Raw genomic sequence first — 12,395 nt, 5'->3', positions numbered from 1 at the left:
ATTATTATTATTATTACCATTATTATTATTATTATTATTATTATTATTATTACTAACAAGGTACTGGAATAGAACAACAATGTCGATAGCTAAAACTGTACCAAAATTTATGTTTCTAAAGCATTTTGATATGTCGGGTCATATTGACCCGAACAGTATATATGTCAAGTAAAAGTGAACAGAACAGCAGGGTTAATTCCGACGCAATTTCTGTGTTTCATCGTCATTAAGAAGATCCAAGGGATACAGTATACCTGAAGTTAAGCATCGGAATCCAAATCTGGTCTCACAGAAAAGGTTCAATTCATAGACTGTAAGAAGAGTCAGTCTTCTTGTACTTAAGTCTTCATTGTGCCTTTTATATTTAATTTCGATGCAATTTCTGCGTTTCATCGTCAATAAGAAGGTCCAAGGGATACAGTAAACCTGAAGTGAAGCATCGACATCTAAAACTGGTTTCACTGGAAAGGTTCAAAACATAGACAATAAGAAGAGTCAGACTTCTTGTACTTAAGTCGGCATTGTGCATTTTGTATTTAGTTCCGATGCAATTTGTGTTTCATCGTCAATAAGAAGGTCCAAGGCATACAGTTAACCTGAAGTGAAGCATCGGAACCTAAAACTGGACTCACAGGAACGGTTCAAATCATAGACAGAAGGAAGAATCAGTCTCCATGTCCTTAAGGCGGCATTGTGCCTTTTGTATTTGATTCCAATGCAATTTATGTGTTTCAGCGTCAATAAGAAGGTCCAAGGGATACAGTAATCCTGAAGTGAACCATCGGAATCTAAAACTGGTACACAGGAAAGGTTCAAATTATAGAATGTAAGAAGAGTCAGTCCCCTTGTACTTAATCGGCATTGTGCCTTTCGTATCTAATTCCGAAGCAATGTCTTTGTTTCATCATCAATAAGATGGTCTAAGGGGTACAGTGAATATGATGTGAAGCATCGGAATCTAATACTGGTCGCACAGGAAAGATTCAAATTAAAGAATGTAAGAAGAGTCTGTCCTCTTGTACTTAAGTCGGCATTGAGGCTTTTCTATTTAATTCCGATGCAATATCTGTGTTTCATCGTAAATGAGAAGGTCCAAGGGATACAGTAAACCTGACGTAAAACATCGGAATCTAAAACTGGTCTCACAAGAAAGTTTCAAATCATAGACAGTAAGAAGACTCATTCTTCTTGTACGTAAGTCGGTTTTGTGCCTTTTGAATTTATTTCCGATGCAAGTTCTGTGTTTCATCGTCAATGAGAAGATCCAAGGAATACAGTAAACCTGAAGTGACGCATTGGTATCGAAAACACGTCTCACAGGAAAGGCTCAAAACATAGACAGAAAGAAGAGTCAGTCTTCTTGTACTTAAGTCTTCATTGTGCCTTTTGTATTTAATTCCGACACAATTTCTGTGATTCATCGTCAGTAAGAAGATCCAAGGGATACAGTAAACCTGAAGAGAAGCATCGGAATCAAAAATTAGTCTCACAGGAAAGTTTCAAATCATATAATATGAGAAGAGTCAGTCCTCATGTACTAAAGTCGGCATTGTGCCATTTGTATTAATTCCGATGCAATTTCTGTGTTTCGTCGTCAATAAGAAGTTCCAAGTGATTCAGTAAACCTGAAGTGAAGCATCGGAATCTAAAACTGGTCTCACAGGAAAGGTATAAAACATAGACAGCATGAAGAATCAGTCTCCTTTTACTTAAGTCTGCATTTGCTTTTTGTATTTAATTCCGATGCAATTTCTGTGTTTCATCGTCAAAGAGAAGGTCCAAGGGATAGAGTAAACCTGACGTAAAACATCGGAATCTAAAACTGGTCTCACAGGAAAGGTTCAAAACATAGACAGTAAGAAGAGTCATTCATCTGGTACTTAAGTCGGCATTGTGCCTTTTGTATTTAATTCCTACGCAATTTCTGTGATTCATCGTCAGTAAGAAGATCCAAGGGATACAGTAAACCTGAAGAGAAGCATCGGAATCAAAAATTAGTCTCACAGGAAAGTTTCAAATCATATAATATGAGAAGAGTCAGTCCTCATGTACTAAAGTCGGCATTGTGCCATTTGTATTAATTCCGATGCAATTTCTGTGTTTCGTCGTCAATAAGAAGTTCCAAGTGATTCAGTAAACCTGAAGTGAAGCATCGGAATCTAAAACTGGTCTCACAGGAAAGGTATAAAACATAGACAGCATGAAGAATCAGTCTCCTTTTACTTAAGTCTGCATTTGCTTTTTGTATTTAATTCCGATGCAAATTCCGTGTTTCATCGTCAGTAAGAAGGTCCAAGGGAAACAGTAAACCTGAAGAGAAGCATCGGAATCAAAAACTAGTCTCACAGGAAAGGTTCAAATCGTACAATATGAGAAGAGTCAGTCCTCTTATACTAAAGTCGGCATTGTGCCTTTTGTATTTAATTCGGATGCAATTACTGTGTTTCATCGTCAATAAGGAAGACCAAAGGATACAGTAAACCGGAAGTGAAGCGTCGGAATCTGATACTGGTTTCACGGGAAAGACTCATATCATAGAATGTAAGAAGAGTCAGTCCTCTTATACTAAAGTCGGCATTGTGCCATTTGTATTAATTCCGATGCAATTTCTGTGTTTCATCGTCAGTAAGAAGGTCCAAGGGAAACAGTAAACCAGAAGTGATGCATCGGAATCTAATACTGGTCTCACAAGAATGGTTCAAAACATAGACAGTAAGAAGAGTCAGACTTCTTGGACTTAAGACGGCATTGGGCCTATTGTATTTTATTCCGATGCAATTTCTATGTTTCATCGTCAATAAGAGTGTCCAAGGGATACAGTAAACGTGAAGTGAAGCATCGGAATCAAAAACTGATCTCACGGGAAAGGTTAAAACATAGACAGTAAGAAGAGTCAGTCTTCTTGTACTTAAGTCGGCATTTTGAATTTTGTATTTAATTCCGATGCAATTTCTGTGTTTTCATCATCAATAAGAAGGTCTAAGGGATCCAGTAAACCTGAAGTGAAGCATCGGAATCAAAAACTGGTCTCACAGGAAAGGATCAAATCATATAATGTAAGAAGAGTCAGTCCTTTTGTACATAAGTCGGCATTGCGACTGTTGTATTTAATTCCGATGCAATTTCTGTGTTTCATCGTCAATAAGAAGGTCTATGGGATACAGTAAACCTGAGGTGAAGCTAAGATATCTGAAACTGGTTTCACAGGAAAGGCTCAAACGTAGACAGTAAGAAGAGTCAGACTTCTTGTACTTAGGTCGACATTGAGCCTTTTGTATTCAATTTCGATGCAATTTATGTGTTTCATCGTCAATAAGTACGTCCAAGGGATACAGTAAACCTGAAGTGAAGCATCGGAATCTAAAACTGGTCTCACAGGAAGGGTTCGAAACATAGACAGTAAGAAGAGTCAGTCTTCTTGTACATAAGTCGGCACTGTGCCTTTTGTATTTAATTCCGATGCTACTTTTGTGTTTCATCGTCAATAAGGAGGTCCAAGGGATACAGTAAAACTGAAGTGAAGCATCGGAATCCAAAACTGGTACACAGGAAAGGAACAAATCATAGAATGTAAGAAGAGTCAGTCCTCTTGTAGTTAATCGGCATTGTACCTTTTGTATCTAATTCCGACGCAATTTCTGTGTTTCATCGTCAATAAGAAGGTCCAACGGGTACAGTGAACCTGAAGTGACGCATCGGAGTCTGAAACTGGTACACAGGAAAGGTTCAAATCGTAGAATGTTAGAAGAGTCAGTCCTCTTGTACTTTAGTCGGCATTGTGCTTTTTGTATTTAATTTCGATGCAATTTCGGTGTTTCATCGTCAATAAGAAGGTCCAAGGGATAGAGTGAATCCGAAGTGAAGCATCGGAAACTAAAACTGGTCTCACAGGAAAGGTGCGAATCATAGAATGTAAGAAGAGTCAGTCCTCTTGTACTTTAGTCGGCATTGTGCCTTTTGTATTTAATTCCGATGTAATTTCTGTGTTTCATCGTCAATAAGAAGGTCCAAAGGAAACAGTAATCATGATATGAAGCATCGGAATCGAAGACTGGTCTCACAGGAAAGGTTCAAACATAAACAGTAAGAAGAGTCAGTCTTCTTGTACTTAAGTCGGCATTGTGCCTTTTGTATTTAATTCCGATGCAATTTCTGTGTTTCATCGTCAATAAGTAGGTCCTGGGATACAGTAAAACTGAAGTGAAGCATCGGAAAATAAAACTGGTACACAGGAAAGGTTCAAATTATAGTATGTAAGAAGAGTCAGTCCTCTTGTACTTAATCGGCATTGTGCCGTTCGTATCTAATTCCGAAGCAATGTCTGTGTTTCATCGTGAATAAGACGGTCTAAGAGATACAGTGAATATGATGTGAAGCATCGGAATCTAATACTGGTCGCAAAGGAAAGGTTCAAATTAAAGAATGTAAGATGAGTCTGTCCTCTTGTACTTAAGTCGGCATTGTGCCTTTTCTATTTAATTCCGATGCAATATCTGTGTTTCATCGTAAATGAGAATGTCCAAGGGATACAGTAAACCTGACGTAAAACATCGGAATCTAAAACTGGTCTCACAGGAAAGGTTCAAATCAAAGACAGTAAGAAGACTCATTCTTCTTGTACTTAAATCGGTATTGTGCCTTTTGAATTTAATTCCCATGCAAGTTCTGTGTTTCATAGTCAATGAGAAGATCCAAGGAATACAGTAAACCTGAAGTGACGCATCGGAATCTAAAACAGGTCTCACAGGAAAGGCTCCAAACATAGACAGTAAGAAGTGTCAGTCTTCTTGTACTTAAGTCTTCATTGTGCCTTTTGTATTTTATTCCGACACAATTTCTGTGTTTCATCGTCAGTAAGAAGGTCCAAGGGATACAGTAAACCTGAAGAGAAGCATCGGAAGCAAAAATTAGTCTCACAGGAAAGGTTCAAATCATATAATATGAGAAGAGTCAGTCCTCATGTACTAAAGTCGGCATTGTGCCATTTGCTTTTAATTCCGATGCAATTTCTATGTTTCATCGTCAATGAGAAGGTCCAAGGGATACAGTATACCTGATGTGAAGCACCGGATCCTCTAAAACTAGTCTCACAGGAAGGGCTCAAAACATAGACAGTAAGAAGAGTCAGTCTTCTTGTACTGAAGTCGGCATTTGCCTTTTGTATTTAATTCCGATGCAGCTTTTGTGTTTCAATCTTCAGTAAGAAGGTCCATGGGATACAGTAAACTTGAAATGAAGCATCGGAATTTAAAACTGGTCTCACAGGAAAGGCTCAAAAAATAGACAGTAAGAAGAGTCAGTCTTCCTGTACTTAAGTCGGATTTGTGCCTTTTGTATTTAATATCGATGCAAATTCCGTGTTTCATCGTCAGTAAGAATGTCCAAGGGATACAGTGAACCTGAAGAGAAGCATCGGAATCAAAAACTAGTCTCACAGGAAAGGTTCAAATCGTACAATATGAGAAGAGTCAGTCCTCTTGTACTTAAGTCTGCATTGTGCCTTTTGTATTTAATTCGATGCAATTACTGTGTTTCATCGTCAATAAGGACGACCAAAGGATACAGTAAACCGGAAGTGAAGCGTCGGAATCTGAAACTGTTTTCACAGGAAAGACACATATCATAGAATGTAAGAAGAGTCAATCTTCTTGTACTTAAGTCGGCATTGTGCCGTTTGTATTTAATTCCGACGCAATTTCTGTGTTTCATCGTCAATAAGAAGGTCCAACGGGTACAGTGAACCTGAAGTGAAGCATCGGAGTCTGAAACTGGTACACAGGAAAGGTTCAAATCTTATAATGTAAGAAGAGTCAGTCCTCTTGTACTTTAGTCGGCATTGTGCCTTTAGTATTTAATTTCGATGCAATTTTTGTGTTTCATCGTCAATAAGAAGGTCCAAGGGATAGAGTGAATCCGAAGTGAAGCATCGGAAACTAAAACTGGTCTCACAGGAAAGGTGCGAATCATAGAATGTAAGAAGAGTCAGTCCTCTTGTACTTAAGTCGGCATTGTGCCTTTTGTATTTAATTCCGATGTAATTTCTGTGTTTCATCGTCAATAAGAAGGTCCAAAGGAAACAGTAAGCATGATATGAAGCATCGGAGTCGAAGACTGGTCTCCCAGGAAAGGTTCAAACATATACAGTAAGAATAGTCAGTCTTCTTGTACTTAAGTCGGCATTGTGCCTTTTGTATTTAATTCCGATGCAATTTCTGTGTTTCATCGTCAATAAGGAGGTCCAAGGGATACAGTAAAACTGAAGTGAACCATCGGAAAATAAAACTGGTACGCAGGAAAGGTTCAAATTATTGTATGTAAGAAGAGTCAGTCCTCTTCTACTTAATTGGCATTGTGCCGTTCGTATCTAATTCCGAAGCAATGTCTGTGTTTCATCGTCAATAAGACGGTCAAAGGGATACAGTGAATTTGATGTGAAGCATCGGAATCTAATACTGGTCGCAAAGGAAAGGTTCATATTAAAGAATGTAAGATGAGTCTGTCCTCTTGTACTTAAGTCGGCATTGTGCCTTTTCTATTTAATTCCGATGCAATATCTGTGTTTCATCGTAAATGAGAAGGTCCAAGGGATACAGTAAACCTGACGTAAAACATCGGAATCTAAAACTGGTCTCACAGGAAAGGTTCAAATCAAAGACAGTAAGAAGACTCATTCTTCTTGTACTTAAGTCGGTATTGTGCCTTTTGAATTTAATTCCCATGCAAGTTCTGTGTTTCATAGTCAATGAGAAGATCCAAGGAATACAGTAAACCTGAAGTGACGCATCGGAATCTAAAACAGGTCTCACAGGAAAGGCTCCAAACATAGACAGTAAGAAGGGTCAGTCTTCTTGTACTTAAGTCTTCATTGTGCCTTTTGTATTTTATTCCAACACAATTTCTGTGTTTCATCGTCAGTAAGAAGGTCCAAGGGATACAGTAAACCTGAAGAGAAGCATCGGAAGCAAAAATTAGTCTCACAGGAAAGGTTCAAATCATATCATATGAGAAGAGTCAGTCCTCATGTACTAAAGTCGGCATTGTGCCTTTTGTATTTAATTCCGATGCAATTTCTGTGTTTCGTCGTCAATAAGAAGGTCCAAGTGATACAGTATACCTGAAGTGAAGCATCGGAATCTAAAACTGGTCTCACAGGAAAGGTATAAAACATAGACAGCAAGAAGAGTCAGTCTCCTTTTACTTAAGTCTGCATTTGCCTTTTGTATTTAATTCCGATGCAATTTCTGTGTTTCATCGACAATGAGAAGGTCCAAGGGATAGAGTAAACCTGACGTAAAACATCGGAATCTAAAACTGGTCTCACAGGAAAGGTTCAAAACATAGACAGTAAGAAGAGTCATTCATCTGGTACTTAAGTCGGCATTGTGCCTTTTGTATTAGTTCCTACACAATTTCTGTATTTCATCGTCAGTAAAAAGGTCGAAGGGATTCAGTAAACCTGAAATGAAGCATCGGAATCTAAAACAGGTCTCACAGGAACGGCTCAAAACATAGACACTAAGAAGAGTCAGTTATCTTGTACTTAAGTCGGCATTGTGCCATTTGCTTTTAATTCCGATGCAATTTCTGTGTTTCATCGTCAATGAGAAGGTCCAAGGGATACAGTAAACCTGAAGTGAAGCACCGGATCCTCTAAAACTATTCTCACAGGAAGGGCTCAAATCATAGACAGTAAGAAGAGTCAGTCTTCTTGTACTGAAGTCGGCATTTGCCTTTTGTATTTAATTCCGATGCAGGTTCTGTGTTTCAATCTTCAGTAAGAAGGTCCATGGGATACAGTAAACTTGAAATGAAGCATCGGAATCTAAAACTGGTCTCACAGGAAAGGCTCAAAACATAGACAGTAAGAAGAGTCAGTCTTCTTGTACTTAAGTCGGATTTGTGCCTTTTGTATTTAATATCGATGCAAATTCCGTGTTTCATCGTCAGTAAGAAGGTCCAAGAGATACAGTGAACCTGAAGAGAAGCATCGGAATCAAAAACTAGTCTCACAGGAAAGGTTCAAATCGTGCAATATGAGAAGAGTCAGTCCTCTTGTACTTAAGACGGCATTGTGCCTTTTGTATTTAATTCGGATGCAATTACTGGGTTTCATCGTCAATAAGGACGACCAAAGGATACAGTAAACCGGAAGTGAAGTGTCCGAATCTGAAACTGGTTTCACAGGAAAGACTCATATCATAGAATATAAGAAGAGTCAATCTTCTTGTACTTAAGTCGGCATTGTGCCGTTTGTATTTAATTCCGATGCAATTTCTGTGTATCATCGTCAAAAATTAGGTCCAAGGGTTACAGTAAACCATAAGTGAAGCATCGGAATCTAATACTGGTCTCACAAGAATGGTTCAAAACATAGACAGTAAGAAGAGTCAGTCTTCTTGTACATAAGTCGGCATTGTGCCTTTTGTATTTAATTCCGATGCTACTTCTGTGTTTCATCGTCAATAAGGAGGTCCAAGGGATACAGTAAAACTGAAGTGAAGCATCGGAATCCAAAACTGGTACACAGGAAAGGTACAAATCATAGAATGTAAGAAGAGTCAGTCCTCTTGTAGTTAATCGGCATTGTACCTTTTGTATCTAATTCCGACGCAATTTCTGTGTTTCATCGTCAATAAGAAGGTCCAACGGGTACAGTGAACCTGAAGTGAAGCATCGGAGTCTGAAACTGGTCTCACAGGAAAGGCCCAAACGTAGACAGTAAGAAGAGTCAGATTTTCTGTACTTAAGTCGGCATTTTGCTTTTGTATTTAATTCCGATGCAATTTATGTGTTTAATCGTCAATAAGAAAGTCCAAGGAATACAGTAAACCTGAAGTGGAGCATCGGAATTTAAAACTGGTCTCACAGAAAAGGTTCAAATCATAGATGTAAGAGGAGTCAGCCCTGTTGTACTTAAGTCGGCATTGTACCTTTTGTATTTAATACCGATCCAATTTCTGTGTTTCATCGTCAATATGAAGGTCCAATGGATACAGTAAACTTCAAGTGAAGCATCGGAATCTAAAACTGGTCTCACAGGAAACGATCAAATCGTAGATTGTCAGAGGAGTCAGTCCTCTTGTACTTAGGTCGGCATTGTGCCTTTTGTATGTCATTCCGATGCAATTTCTGTGTTTCATCGACAGTAAGAAGGTCCAAGGGATACATTAAACCTGAAATGAAGCATCGGAATCTAAACCTGGTCTCACAGGAAGGGTTCACAACATAGACAGTAAGAAGAGTCAGTCTTGTTGTACTTAAGTCGGCATTGTACCGTTTGTATTTAATTCCGGTGCAATTTCTGTGTTTTATCGTCAATAAGATGGTCCAAGAGATACAGTAATCCTAAAGTGAAGCATCGTAATCTAAAACTGGTCTCAAAGGAAAGGTTCAAATCATAGATTGTTAGAGGAGTCAGTCTTCTTGTATTTAAGTCGGCATTTTGTCTTTTGTATTTAATTCCCATGCAATTTCTGTGTTTCATCGTCAAAAAGATAGTCCAAGGAATACAGTAAACCTGAAGTGGAGCGTCGGAATCTAAAACTGATCTCACAGGAAAGGTTAAAATCATAGAAAGTAAGAAGAGTCAGTCCCTTTTGTACCTAAGTCGGCATTGTGCCTTTTGTATTTAATTCCGATGAAATTTCTGTGTTTCATCGTCAAAAAAATGGTCCAAGGCATACAGTAAACCTGAAGTGAAACATCGGAATCTTAAACTGGTCTCACAGGAAAGGTTCAAATCATAGATTGTAAGAGGAATCAGTCCTCTTCTACTTAAGTCGGCATTGTGCCTTTTGTATTTAATACCGATCCAATTTCTGTGTTTCATCGTCAATATGAAGGTACAAGGGATACAGTAAACCTCAGGTGTTGCATCGGAATCTAAAACTGGTCTCACAGGAAACGATCAAATCGTAGAATGTAAGAAGAGTCAGTCCTCTTGCCCTTAAGTCGGCATTGTGCCTGTTGTATATAATTCCGATTTAATTTCTGTGATTCATCGTCGATAAGAAGGTCCAAGCTATACAGTAAACCTGAAGTGAAGCACTGGAATCTTAAACTTGTCTCACAGGAAAGGTTCAAATCATAGAATGTAAGAAGAGTCAGTCCTCTTGTACTTCAGTCGGCATTGTGCCTTTTGAATTTAATTCCGATGCAATGTCTGTGTTTCATCGTCTGTATGAAGGTCCAAGGGATACAGTAAAACTCAAGTGAAGCAACTGAATCTAAAACTGCTCTCACAGGAGACGATCAAATCGTAGAATGTAAGAAGAGTCAGTCCTCTTGCACTTAAGTCGGAATTGTGCCTATTGTATATAATTCCGATTTAATATCTGTGTCTCATCGTCAATAAGAAGGTCCAAGGCATACAGTAAATATGAAGTGAAGCATCGGAAACTAAAATTGGGCTTACAGGAAAGGTTCAAATCATAGAATGTAAGTAGAGTCAGTCCTCTAGTACTTAAGTCGGCATCGTGCCTTTTAAATTTAATTCCGATGCAATTTCTGTGTTTCTTCGCCAATAAGAAAGTCCAAGGGATACAGAAAACCTGAAGTGAAGCATCGGAATTAAAAACGGGTCTCACAGGAGAGGTTCAAAACATAGACAGTAAGAAGAGTCAGTCTTGTTGTACTTAAGTCGGCATTGTGCCGTTTGTATTTAATTCCGATGCAATTTCTGTGTTTCATCGTCAATAAGAAGGTGCAAGGGATACAGTAAACCCGAAATGAAGCAGCGGAATCTAAAACTGGTCTGACTGGAAAGGTTCAAAACATAGACAGTAACAAGAGTCATTCTTCCTGTTCTTAAGCCGGCATTGTACCTTTTGTATTTCATTGCGATGCGATTTCTGTGTTTCATCGTCAATATGAAGGCCAGAAAGATACACTAAACCTGAAGTTGAAGCATCTTAATGTAAAACTGGACTTATAGGATAGGTTCAAAACATAGACAGTAAGAAGAGTCAGTCTTCTTGTACTTAAGTCAAAATTGTGCCTTTTGTATTTAAATCCGATACAATTTCTGTGTTTCAGCGATAGAGAGAAGGTCCAAAGGATACACTAAACCTCAGTTGAAGCATCGGAATCTAAAACTGGTCTCACAGGAAAGGCTCATAACATAGACAGTAAGAAGAGTCAGTTTTCTTGTACTTAAATCCGCATTGTGCCTTTTGTATTTAATTCCGATGCAAATTCTGTGTTTCATCGCTAATCAGAAGGTCTAAGGGATACAGTAAACCTGAAATGAAGCGTCGATATCTAAAACTGGTCTCACAGGGGAAGGCTAAAATCATAGAATGTAAGAAGAGTGAATCCGCTTGTACTTAAGCCGGCATTGTGCCTTTTGTATATAATTCCCATGCAATTACTGTGTTTCATCGTCAATAAGAAGGTCTAAGGGATACAGTAAACCTGAAGTGAAGCATCGGAATCTAAAACCGGTACACAGGAAAGGTTCAAAAGATAGACAGTAAGAAGAGAAAGCCTTCTTGTACTTAAGTCGGCATTGTGCCTTTTGTATTTATTTCCGATGCAATTTCTGTGTTTCATCGTCAATATGGAGGTCCACGGGATAAAGGAAACCTGATGTGAAGCATCGGAATCTAATACTGGTCTAACTGGAAAGATTCAAATCATAGACAGTAAGAGGAGTCAGTCTTCTTCTACTTAAGACGGCATTGTGCCTTTTGTATTTCATTCCGATGCAATTCCTGTGTTTCATAGTCAGTAAGAAGGTCCAAGGGATACAGTAAACCTGAAGTGAAGCATCGGAATCTAAAAATAGTCTCACAGGTAAGGTTCAAATCATAGACAGTAAGAAGAGTAGGTCTTCTTGTACTTAAGTCGGCAATTTGCCTTATGTGTTTAATTCCGATGCAATTTCTGTGTTTCATCGTCAGTGAGGTGGTCCGAGGGATACAGTAAACTTAAAGTGAATCATCGGATTCTAAATCTGGTCTCACAGGAAAGGTTCACATCATAGATTGTAAGAAGAGTCAGTCCTCCTGTACTTCAGTCGGCATTGTGCCTTTTGTATTTAATTTCGATGCAATTCCTGTGTTTCATCGGCAATATGTAGGTCCAAGGAATACAGTGAACCTGAAGTGAAGATTCGGAATCAAAAACTGGTACATAGGAAAGGTTCAAATCATAGATTGTAAGAAGAGTCAGTTCTCTTGTACTTAATCGGAATTCTGCATTTTGTATATAATTCCGATGCAATTTCAGTGTTTCATCGTCAATAAGAAGGTCCAAAGGATACAATGAACCTGAGGTGAAGCATCGGAATCTAAAACTGATCTCACAGGAAAGATTCAAAACATAGAGTGTACGATGAGTCAGTCCTCGTGTTCTTAAGTCGGCATTGTGCCTTTTGTATTTAATTCCAATGCAAT

Source organism: Schistocerca serialis, chromosome 7 (assembly GCF_023864345.2).
Source record: "Schistocerca serialis cubense isolate TAMUIC-IGC-003099 chromosome 7, iqSchSeri2.2, whole genome shotgun sequence".
Lineage (NCBI taxonomy): Eukaryota > Metazoa > Arthropoda > Insecta > Orthoptera > Acrididae > Schistocerca > Schistocerca serialis.
Note: the sequence above shows the minus strand (reverse complement) of the source record.